A 12,714-nucleotide genomic window follows, 5' to 3' on the forward strand; every position below is an offset into this window, starting at 1 on the left:
CGTAACTACTGCCCTTTAATAAGCTCCCTGGTCTCCCAGGGGGCTGCAGATTTCATTTCTTCCTGCGCCCCCCATCCCACCTGAAATGCTATGTTATGTTAAAAGTACTTTTATAGCGCACTTACACCCGACCGTTTCACCTCCCTGTACATGCCAGGCTATGTCTTTTGAAGTGCCAGAAAGCTACTTGGTCCAACTGAGAAAGGGAGAAGGAGTCGTAACAAAACCGCTGAACTCAGTAAAAATTATTTTTTCCCCAGGAAGGGTAAGCTGAGAATGCAGCTTTTCCGTACATCTGTAAGACATCCGGCTCTGTGAAACCTCAGTCACTCCCGAAAAGCCGTACGGAGGAGGGGACGGGCAGTCCTTTCTGTCGGCCCCACTGCTGCCTGGGAATATATTTTTAAAGAGAAGCTCACATGTTCGACTCTTTGATGTAGCTGAAACTTTGATCATTGCACGGCAAGCTTTTCGCCAAGTGAATAGTTGGGTTCATTGGCCGGTAGCTGGGCTCTTGGACAGCTGTGCTTTCCAGTGGACACCTGGATTGAGCAGCGGAAATCTAGTCTCCGGTGAGCAGTCATGGTGGTCAACTGGCTGCTGTGATCTGCAGCGGCGAGCCCCATTCTTCAGTTGGCAGAAGCTCTCGTCGTTGGGCATCAGTGTGCACCATTGGGCGACTGTATTAAGCAAAAGACTAATCCATTATCCTACAGCAGGCTGATTGCTTCACGTGGCCGATGTTGTTTCCAGGAGCCTGTCATGTGCTGCAGCCCAGGTCTTCCTCCCCAGTAAGCAGCATCATTCTCCAGGCCAGAGACGCATCCTCATGGTGACAGTCCTATCATCCGACGGGCAGCTTTGCTTTCCTGCTGACAGTTCTGTATTTACAGCCAGAGCCTGACGCCCCTCACCACAGCGCCCCTCACCACATCCTCCACAGACCATAACAAAATTGGTGTGGGACAAGGCCAGTGGTTCCTCTGATGAGAGGTTCACCTGGCTCGGACAGAGCCCCCACCCCGGTGGTGGACTGCCTGGGTGGCCATGGGTGTGTAAATCATTCCAGACGTCCTACTCCTGGCATGTGGAAATCACTCTGGTTTATTGGATGCTTCCAAACCTAAAGTGTTTAGGTTAACCAAGACTATAAATCCCATCACGCAAAGGGAAAAAAAAACGGGAACCTATGAGCTATTCACCAATAGAACTTGGAAAGTTGAGAGCTATGTTACTCCTAAAATCGGTCTTGGGGTGTGGGGTGGCTGAGTCAGATGGCACTCTTTTCCCACAAAGTCTCGTACAACCCACAATACAAAGCCTCGCTCTGTCCGCTCGCACGCCTTGCGTTTAGGACGTGTGGGATGGACCCAGCTTCCCAGCTCGTATAAACGCAGAGTAAGTGCTGTGGTTTGCATAAGAAAGGCCAGAGAGCAGCCTAAAAGAGGTGCCAGCTGCTACCGCGGTGCCCCCTCGCCTCCTTCTCTGACCCGCAACTCGTAGGGCTGATAGAAGCCCCCGCACTGACCTGCCCTCCCAGCTGCAAGGGCTCCAGACTGACTGCATTACGGATGCTGGGAGAGCTGTATAGTTTTTGTATAAATGAAATTATAACTTACGGTATGAGTGTTTAATTTCCTTGAAGCGGCTTCTGAGCATCCTGTGGTTGTCTAGAAATCTGAAGACCGGCATTTGCGGGAAAGGAGGCAGGTCGGTGCGGGCGACGGTGCCCCCGAAGACCACAACAACAAAAAATGGCGGCTGCAAACGGACGTAAATTTCAGATTCGGGGCGTGTTTTGGCGTTCTGAGTAACGGGTGACGTCACAGTCGAAAGAAGGCAAAAAAACACGCCCCCGAATCCGAAAGAGGAGGGGCTTTATTGGAGTGACGCCTGTCTCCTCCAATGGCTGGTCTCCGTTTAGGAAGCCAGCCAATGGAGGAGAGAGGCGGGTTCAAGCCCCCATACTCCAAATCATTAAATCTCCTCCCGGAGACTGCGCAAGCGCAGCCTCCGATCCTCGACCTAAACAGCATTACATCCAGAGAAAAGTGGCGGTAACCATAAGAAGCAGATCCCACTTTCCTACACAGTCCGTCTTTTGAGTTCTAGTCCTCTGGTTCATCAGGTGCAGTCCTTCTGTTTTCCACAGGTTCAGTTGTGTTATAAGGAAGGTAGCCAGGTGTGCCACTTTTATGCCTGACACTAGATTGTGGGTGGAGCAGACTCTACAACAGTAGGCAGACCCTCCAGGATTTTGCGATGCACAAAACAATTAGGAAATCAGCTGACTAGCCTGATGACCGCAAAATTAAACTTTTAGGCTGGAAAAAAGGTCTCCAGCTGACAGCCCAAAACATTGTGACATTTTTTCCCGGTATGCGCACACGTCACTATGTGGCCCTGTACCGCCTTAATAGCTGCCTGTTTTCTCGAAAGACAAGAAAACAAAAGTAGCCCTTCACTGGCAAACATGCTTAACTAATAACTGAAGTTAAGTTGTATTTCTCTTCATATAGTACAGCTGTTAAAATGTTCCAGGAATCCATTATCATGAAACATGGCTTAGAATCTTCTATAGTGTTAGGAGTAAATGGTTAAGGGCTGTGAATTTCTCCCTAAATAATATTTTTATTTAATTTTAGTGTACCCTCGATTGTTGCATGTCTTTTCACTGCGCATGCTGACAATGAAGTACTTAAACTGAAAACATCAGTCTTTTCACATCGGTAATCAAAGCCATCACACAAAGTCCTCGTTGAGGCTGATTGGTGTACGATAATTGATTAGAGTCAGGTGTATTAAGTGCCATGAATACACATTCTGGAAATACTGAGCAGTAATAGAGGACCATGCAGCTTCTGTCTCTTCTCAAAGGAGGTCTGCACACAGAACTACCATAGTATCAAAATACTGCACTGGGAAAGCAAGCATGGGTAACATGCAGACCTTTAAGGGTCTATTTACATAGAGTGCACCAGTGTAGGAGCGATTCTACTACTTGCAGCAACATTTTGTATTAATTCAATTAATTTAAAAATGTATTCTGTGATTAATAACAATCATTAAAACAACAATGACAACAGTAACACTTGCACCAACTGACTATCGGGTTTCACTTAAGCCCTGGTCATTCAATGCAACTGTTGGTTTCGTTCTTGTGCCGAGCGGTGAAAAATTGCAGCGGCACTGGTAAATATTGGTGCCAAATGCACATGCACCAATAGGAATGTGACCCCACGAGAATGAATAAAATCAGTTGTGTTTATCGTGAGGAGAATAGCAGCAACCCTGTTTCAGTTCTAACATTCACTTCCTAGCTATGAGACATTTTCAGTATGGAATACCATAGCAAGTGACGCTGTAAAAGGTTCTTCATTGTATTTACTCTGTTTATGTGCCAATAAGAAGTGGCGAAGGAGCATCTGTTAAACAACAGTTTTATATGACATTGTGACCAACGTACAGAGCCTGCAGTGTGCACAAAGACTGTTCTAATTAGTGCAAAGGTAATTAACATACATTGTTACCGTCTATGCATTGTACAGAAGCTATGTCCTGCACAGACCCATCCGCTGTGCACGCTCATCAGTTTACACACACGTCAGACACATGCCGGAGTCACCCTTGCACCGTATTCGTATGTACCGCCTGGGATACAATTCTCTCTCTCCTCTCACTTGCACTCTCTCACACACACATTGGTGGATGCTAAATCATATCCCCCTACAGATTGCGGTGGAGCCGCTGAGTCTAATCATACAGGCATTCCTAGGCCTCAGAGTAAATAGGACCCCCAAAGTGGGGGGGCTTCTGTGTGCTAAAGAGGCTGCAGGCGCCTGCACAATGCCACCCACATAACTACCACAAAGCACACCACATAGCGCCCACACTAGACAACAAAATACAGATGCCAAAGCATGCACAAGCACGACACATACATGCATATAAATGAACCAGATACGTGCATACACACTTCATACACCACCCAGAAGCATACACACAGACACTGAACATTCACACAACTGATGCACTGAACACAATAAGCTCACATATCTCAGACACAGACCAGCTCCCTGAAACACCCACTCGGGGCATAGATGCATGCAGGCATTTATACACACACCCTTAATATACACTAAACACTAAATGCACAAGCCAGACAGACACAGACAGACACAACTCGGACATCAGCATTTTGGCGCTGTAGCCGGTTTAACAAGTTGCAGCAGAATGAGGAATAAAGGAATTTAGAATAAAACAATTTCCTGGTTTTGCAGTAGTTTGCACAAGTGAGAATGTGTAGCGGAAGCTTGTTCCGATGAAAGGGGGCAAGGTAAGACAAGACGCGATTGCGGAATACGGGAAACACAGACACCGTAACCTTTCCTAAACGGCAGTGAGGAATGGAACAAGACGACTGCTTTAGGATAAGGAGTGCAGTAACACTGGCTTGCACACCCAGGACGGAGAACCAGGGGAGGCGAATTTAGAATAACAAAAATTCCTGGTTTTGCAGTAGTTTGCACAAGTGAGAATGTGTAGCGGAAGCTTGTTCCGATGAAAGGGGGCAAGGTAAGACAAGACTCGATTGCGGAATACGGGAAACACAGACACCGTGACCTTTCCTAAACGGCAGTGAGGAATGGAACAAGACGACTGTTTTAGGATAAGGAGTGCAGTAACACTGGCTTGCACACCCAGGACGGAGAACCAGGGAAGGCAAGCTGGAAACGGATGGAAGGGGCTAGAGACAGCAAACCGGCAGAGAACTGAGGGAAGGCGCGTGGATTCAAGGAACAGGAAGCCAAGCACTGGCTCCTCAGCAAACCAAAGTATACTAGAGTGAAGTGAACGGGTTTGCTGTCCTGGGATGAGCTCCGTTGCAGTAATGCAGCAGCAGGGGCGAGGACTCGGCGACTTCTTGGGGCGGCGGTCGTTGCGAAATGGCATGAAGAAAAGCACCGCCATTTTCAGATTCGGGGGCGTGTTTTTTGCGCTCTGAGTGACAGATGACGTCACAGAGCTAAAGAACGCAAAAAATCACTCCCCCGAATCCGAAAAAGACGGAGCCTATTCGGAGGGACAGCTCTCTCCTCCAATGGCTGGCCTCTGTTTAGGAAGCCAGCCAATGGGGGAGAGGCTAAAATAGAGGTGGGACAAATAGTCCCACTAAGAATCATTAATTCTCGGACATCCGGTCTGCCGACCGGATATTACCGAGACCTAAAAAGGCATAAGGCTTCAGCTGCAAGAAATACCCTGCCCTGCTTGAACCCCGCCTTTCCCATGACATAGGGAAATAATGTAACACTCCTTCCCCCACCAACCCCAGCACAAAGCCTTGCATGTCCCTGTCACCCTTCTCCATCCGTGCCCCTCCCCCACCTCTGTTACAGAAAAAAACACATCTATGTGCCAATTGCTCATTCTTCGTTGATTAATTCATAGTAGGTCATTTAGATGCGGCGATACTAGCTTGAATTGTTAATTACAACCACACCTAAATTTGCCTTACGCTTTGTTCGGTCCTTCATGTAATCTTGTCTTTTTGGTTTTTTTACCTCTTTTTTTTATTAACAAAGCTCAAGAGACCATGCATTACAATAAGCATTTCCATTAGTACATCATGGAGCGACCACAGAAGATCCGTATCAGTACGTTCTCGAGGGACTAAGGAAGAAATTTACACTTCCAACAGACGTCTATTCACCCACACCCAGCCCTCTATACCTTCTCCTGGCGCCCACACTTTCCCATTTTTTTGGCATACCCCCTACTTTTGTACACAGTTTCCTTGGCCCGCTGGCACCAATCAAGATCCAGCTTCCACTCCTCCAGCTGCGGATGCAGAGGCGCCCCCCACCCCCTGGCAATTCCTGCTGCCAGGGCCAACCATATCCCCACATCTCTGGACCATTCGGATTCCCCTTTGATCATCAGTAAAAGGCACTTAAGTTCCAAAGGGACAGTCTCTCACACCACCCTAGACATGACATCTGTGATTCCCTTCCAGAAACGAACTATCTCGGGCATTCTCATAAAATATGCAGTAGGGTGCCCTCCCGCTGACACCCCCTGACACACAACGCTGTTGGGATCCTACCCATTTGTATAGGTGAGTACGAGGATAATAGGTGCGGTGTAGAATCTCAAGCTGCACTAGTCTAAACCTGGAGCGTATTGCGATCTCTCTATGGCTCTGAATTGCCCCCTGCCACTTGTCGTCAATACTGCCCAGATCTTTCACCCAGGCCTCCCTAAGGATAATCAGGGGCTCCGGCACATTTATCAGTTTGCGAATGATCATGAAGGTCGGTTTCTCAGTGATGGAGTCAAGTAGCAGCCTGTCTTCTATTGGGGAGTAGTCCAGAATTGTGGTAGTACTGTGTATGTATCGCGCAGCACATGCAAGAGTCTCTTATGGTGATAGAACTGGTGTAAGTTATAATCCCTCTCGAGATCCTCAAGCCTGAGGGGGGAATCCCCTTTCCAGACATCCCCAGATATTCAATGCCTATCCGCTTCCACCCTTTAAACCCTGACAGTGCGGCCACTTCAAGCAACTGATCCCCCCCCCCCACCCACAACTGGGTCCTGCTAGTCAGTTTTCCGGCCCAACCTAAAAGTTTGTTAGCCTCCTTCCAGCACTGTAAGCACCACTTTAGTGTGCTCAGGTCATTCCGTACGCGATCTCCTAGAATATAAAAGATGTTCACAATTGCCTCCTGGCATGAAGGTTTGATCTACTCTGTAGGCCGGCTCGTCTACGTACACCCAGTCGTTTATAACCTGAAGCTGCGAGGCACAGTAGTAGAGCCTGATATTGGGGATTACCAGGCCTCCGTCATACACCCCCTTCTGCACTTTGTGAAGTAAAGTGAAAAAATCACTGACTTCGACCAATTGATAGTGTATCCGGAATAACTACCGAATAGCTTGAAGATGTGTAGTACTCGCCCTATTGAGTAGTAAGGTTGTGCAAGATGCAACACAATATCATTGGCGTAAAGGGAAATACGCTCCTCTCACCCCCCTGGTGTCTCTATTCCCCCTATCATGGGATCCCTCCTGATCCAATGCGCCGACGGCTCCAGCACAAGAGCAAACAGGAGTGGGGACAAGGGGCACCTCTGTCTAGTGCCTCTACGCAGTCGAAAGGATCTGGATAGTGCCCCGTTAATGTACACTCGGGCCGTGGGCGTCCTGTATAGGAGTCGGACCCAACCACAACATTTTGGGACCGAAGCCCAGCCTTTGGATGACCATGAACAGATGGGGCCAATCGATCTGGCGGGTCTCAGTTTCATTAGTCCTGTGCAACACCCGTATAGTCTCCGTAGATTGTGCCTGGTATTTCGACTTACAAAAAGGGGGTGGTGATGAACAGAGTGTCTGAGTTAAACAGACCACTCTTACCCAGTCCAAAGATCAGGGCTTGATCCATCACCGTTATTTATCTCACTGCCCCATCCCAGCTCAGAACCTGGCTATATGCAAATCAGTCTGTCCCTGAAGAGGCTGAAATGCCAGAAACCGGTCCCCGGTAGCTTGTTTCCTTCCCAGTGTAAGAATTGGCTTTTGTAGTTTGGTTTGCCCTGTTCCCATCATGCACTGGGACAGGAACAGACTAATTTGCATACAGCCAGGTTCTGAAACTGGGATAGTGCAGTGAGCTAAAAAACGGTGTTGGATCTAGCCCTGATCTCTTGACTGGGTGAGAGTATTCTGTTTAATTCAGAGACTCTGTCCCTCACCACCCCTTGTTGTAAATATTTTTGTCCACCCTAAGCGTGGAAGGGTATACTCAGATGTGAGTCCCTTGCTCATTGCACCATCAGGATTCAAGCAAGCCGGGCCGAAGAGGCTGAAATGCCAGAAACCGGTCCCCGGTAGCTTGTTTCCTTCCCAGTGTAAGAATTGGCTTTTGTAGTTTGGTTTGCCCTGTTCCCATCATGCACTGGGACAGGAACAGACTAATTTGCATACAGCCAGGTTCTGAAACTGGGATAGTGCAGTGAGCTAAAAAACGGTGTTGGATCTAGCCCTGATCTCTTGACTGGGTGAGAGTATTCTGTTTAATTCAGAGACTCTGTCCCTCACCACCCCTTGTTGTAAATGGTATTTCGACTGGGCATGAACCCAGTTTGATCCACGTGTACCAGTTCCGCGATGAAGGATACCAACCTGTCCGCAAAGGCCTTGGCGAGGACCTTAGCTTCCACGTTTGAGGGAGATAGGGCGGTAGGAACTACACTGATCAGGTGGCTTCCCGGATTTGTGGATCACTACAATCGTCGCAGCCTTCTGATCCGACAGAAGTTGCCCAACTTTCCACGCCTCAGCAACATTTCACGGAGTGGATGTATTCTGATCGAGGCCTGCCTTTTAGAGATCTCTACCAGGAGTCCATTGGGACGCAACGCTTTTCCGGATTTAACCACTTCAGCGCTAATGACAAGGGTAACTCGTCATGGACTTTCCATTGATTTCAATGGAAATTAAATAGGAAACTCAATAAAGCCTTAGCAGCCAAGAGGTTAAGGGAGCCCAGAGCCTTGCCCAGCTCCTCATCCGTTAAGTCTGCTTCAAGCCGTTCGCGTGCCTCTGAGGGCAACATAGGTAGAGCAAAATCTCCTAGAAATTCAACACAGTCCTCTTCCAATCTTGTGCAGACTGGTGTGTAAACTCGCTTGAAGTGTGCAGCAAAGGCTTCTGCTATATCGTTGCTTGGGGACTTTAGCTACCCAGAAGCATTACGCACCCCCGTTACCCACGATCTATCTCGGTCGCGGCATTCCAGTCACACCAGGAGCTTCAGGGCCTTGTCCCCCTACATTGTATACACGATGTCGCGTTGCTAGCGCATAAGCCCGTGCCTCGCCTTGAGCCAGGGCCCTGAGGTCTCGCTGTTTCAGTGCCAGCCTATGGCGCAGTTCCGCACACGAGGCCGTTGCACTGTCTCCCTCAGTCTGACTAATTTCCTTTTCCAGCTGTTAAATCTGCAGGGATTTTTCTTTTTTCTGCTCTCCGATCAGCGCCTGTGCCTGTCCCCTCAGGACTGTCTTGTATGCCGTCCACAGAGTAACGTGTGACTCTACAGACACCTTGTTTTCTTTAAATTATAACTCCAAGCCCTTCCGGAGCTTGTCTCCAATTGTCGGATCCCGGAGATGCCAAGAGTCAATCCTCGGAAATGCCGCCCTGTCAATCGGGCCACTGAGAGCAACGCACACTGGAGAGTGATCTGAAATCCCCCATGCCATATGTTCGGAATGAAGGAAATACCCCACCTTATCGTTGCTGGTAAAGAAGTGGTCTATCCTAGAAAAGGACCCATGCCGTGCAGAGTAGAACGTGTAGTGACTCAATGAGAGGTATGTGCCCGCCACAAGTCTACCATGCCCATAGCCATAACAAAGTCTGCCAAACTTCGTTCCCCTTGTCTGCTTGTCCGGGAAGCAGACCGGTCCTTTTCCGGATCCATGACTGCGTTTGTATCACGACCAATTAGGATAACCCCTAGGGGAAGGTCTATTAGGAATGAGCTAAACCTTGGAAGGATCACGGAGTGGAGACCCGGTGGTATATAGCAAGAGCAGAGTACAATCAGGCGCCCCTCCCATTTACCTGCTACCGCAACAAAACATCCCACGTTGTCAGTCGTTGAAATTGTATCAAATGTATCAAAAATGTTATGTGTACATAAATATGTTTTTATGCCTTATATGATTTTTATAAATCTAATAAAGTGTATTTGACTGACAGTCCATGTGCCAGTTATAACTAGGGGTAGGGTGTTACTCATTAAGATCCCGACTCACCCCGTGCCCTGGACATAAACCCAGAGTGGGCTATCATTTTAAAACCAAAACGGTCTAGGGCCTTACATTTACTTCCCCGCAAGTGTTATTCTTGGGTCAGGACTACGTCTGGGGAGTGTCTCTTGATGTGTTGCAAAACTAATGTGTGTTTGATCTTGTTCCCCAGACATTCACATTCCAGGTCCATATCTGCATGCTAGATGGGTCTCCCATGGTTACTAGTAGGGCCGATAGTAATTAGGTGTTTCCTCACCATTGGAGTACCCTCTGTGCCAAAATCCGTTAGCTGCTGAATCTCAGGGTCTCGAGCTTGCATCCCCACCCCCCAAACAAAATAAAGAATAAGCCCAACAGCCCCCATCCCGTCAACCCTGCTAGCTGAGTCTCCAAACTCCCAAACTTGCAGAGTGCCTGTCGCCCAAACTGTGTAGAAAGAAACATATATGAGGAGCTGCGGACTAGCCGCCAGCATGAAGTAATATGTGTCTGCTGACTGAGGTTACAAGCCTATAACGTAGAGTTCAAAAGCCCTCCCAGCAAACCATAGAAGCATCCCAACCACCCCTATGAAAGCCCAGGAGGGGAGGGGTGGGCTGTGCACCGCGGAAGTCTGGCCAGAGGTCCCAAGCCCCACGTGACTGGAGGCACCATATCCCAGATACTCCCACCCAGGACTCACTGACTCCAGAAGAGAGCAGTTCAGTTACAACAAGTTGAGGAGTGTCCCACGAGTCACTTATCCGTCGACTGTCGTTGCGCCTGGCTCCACTGGTCGACCTCTGTCTTTCGTCTGATCTCCTCACGACTGTGCTCCGACCCGTTCCGGTACGGCCCTCCTTTGAATTGAATTGAAATGGTATTTATATAGCGCATGGCTACCCGAAGGCATCCCAGCGCTTGTAGAAACCAGGGCAGGTGATCAGCAGGATTTAAGGGAATAGCCACGTCTTGAGAGATCTGCGGAAGGAAAGATGATTGGGTTCGGCCTGAAGAGGGAGTGGAAGGGAGTTCCACAGTTTTGCGGCATTAAGAGAGAATAGTCGGCCTCCACTTCTGGCTTTTTTTAATTTTAGGGACAGATGCCAGGATTAGTGATTTGGAACGGAGAGTTCTATTAGGCTCATACCGCTGTACAATGTTCTTAAGGATGGACGGGCCTAGGTCATGGAAGGATTTATGAGCGATGCATAGTGATTTAAAATCAATGCGCTCCTGGATAGGAAGCCAATGTAGAGCATTAAGAGCTGGTCTGGCCGATTTTGTATTTTGGGAACATTCAACAGTAATCGGGCAGCTCGATTCTGGGTAGTTTGAAGTCTGGCAATGGTGGCCAGCGGGGACCCCAAGTATAGCGCGTTAGCATAGTCAAACCTGGACAGGACAAGGCCCTGTACTATGATTTTCCTAGCTTCAAACGGTAGGATAGGGAGAATTTTACAGGCAGTTTGAAGGATGCCAAAACAAGTGGCGGCTGTCTTCCTAGCTTGAGATTTGAAGGACAGGTCCTGGTCCAATTTGACACCCCAGCTCTTAAGCTGGGGTTTAGGCGATGGGGCAGGACCTAAGATGGTGGGCCAAATCTCCTTCACATTGAGTGGCGAGCGGTCTCCCAAGACCATGATTTCACTCTTGTCCCCATTAAGTTTCAAAAAGCAGTCTCTCATCCAAGAGGCTATCTCTAGGAGGCACCTATAGGGATCAGGGGAGTTACTGTTAGGTGCGTTGAGTCCAATCACTAGTTGCGTATCGTCGGCGTACGTGACTATATGAATTCCGAAAGGAAGAACTGCCTCAGCTAGAGTGCAAGTGTAGGCGTTAAAAAGAGTAGGGCTCAATTAAGAACCCTGAGGAACTCCACAGCAGAGAGGGGTTCTCTTGGAGATAACTTCATTGTGGAAGACTTGGAAGGACCTATTCTCAAGGAACGACTGGAACCATGCCAACGCATATCCAGAGAAAACTAAATCGTGAAGCCTTTGAATTAGGATCTGGTGGTTTACAGTATCAAAAGCTGCACTGAGGTCGAGCAGCAGGATTACCGCAGTGCCTCCCGAATCCACTACTTTCCTAGCTTTCTCCACCACCGAGATCAGGGCAACTTCTGTTCCCTGAAGAGGGCGAAAACCTGTCTGGGTTTGGTGGAGGAGATTGAGTCTCTAAAAAGGAGGAAAGTATTGCATTGGCGTGTTTTTCAGTGATTTTGCTGATCCCAGGCAGTAGTGATGAAATTGGACGATAATTTCCCAGGACCAATGGGTCAAGGGAGGGTTTCTTCAGCAAGGCCTTCACCATTGCATCCTTCCATGCCGGAGGGACCACTCCTGATGCAAGTGAGGAGGTAACTAGATCTAAAATCACCGGAAGAATTACCCCCGCTACTTGCGCTAGCGCTCGTAGGGGGAACAGGGTCTTTGGGTGATACGCTCTTGACTTTGGCAAGCAGAATTTCTAACTCTGGCAATTCTAAGAGTGGAAATGAGTCAAGAAGCGGCTGGGATCTGACTGGAAAAGAAGATACCAAACCTTATTTGTGGGGGGGAAAGTGGAGAAGATGGTGTTAATTTTGGTGAGGAAGAAATCAGCAAGAGTGTCCCTCTGGGCTCCTGAAGTGTCTGGAGCAGTGGGATTGGGGGGAGCTTTGAGAGGGTTTTTACAATGTTAAAAATCTCACGCGGGGTGTTAGATGAGGCTAAAATGTTTTCTTCATAGAAGGTGGCTTGAGCGGATCTAATTTCTGCTTTATAGATATTAATACACTTCCTATATTGTTGCTTTGTTGCTGGGAAAAAATATTTCCTCCACACTCTAGTTTTTTACAGTTCCGTTTATGCTCATGGAGGACAGCTGTATACCAAGGTTTTTTAGGGTTTTTAATCTTAACTTTTATTTC

General features: G+C 48.3%; 1 protein-coding gene across 1 annotated transcript in view; it reads left to right on the plus strand.

The window, feature by feature from the left end:
* TNKS (tankyrase) overlaps window positions 1-12,714 on the plus strand; it is a 700,580-nt gene that overhangs the window by 64,912 nt on the left and 622,954 nt on the right. The window lies entirely within an intron of this gene.

Source organism: Lissotriton vulgaris, chromosome 3_1 (genome assembly GCF_964263255.1).
Source record: "Lissotriton vulgaris chromosome 3_1, aLisVul1.2, whole genome shotgun sequence".
NCBI classification, from domain to species: Eukaryota; Metazoa; Chordata; class Amphibia; order Caudata; family Salamandridae; genus Lissotriton; species Lissotriton vulgaris.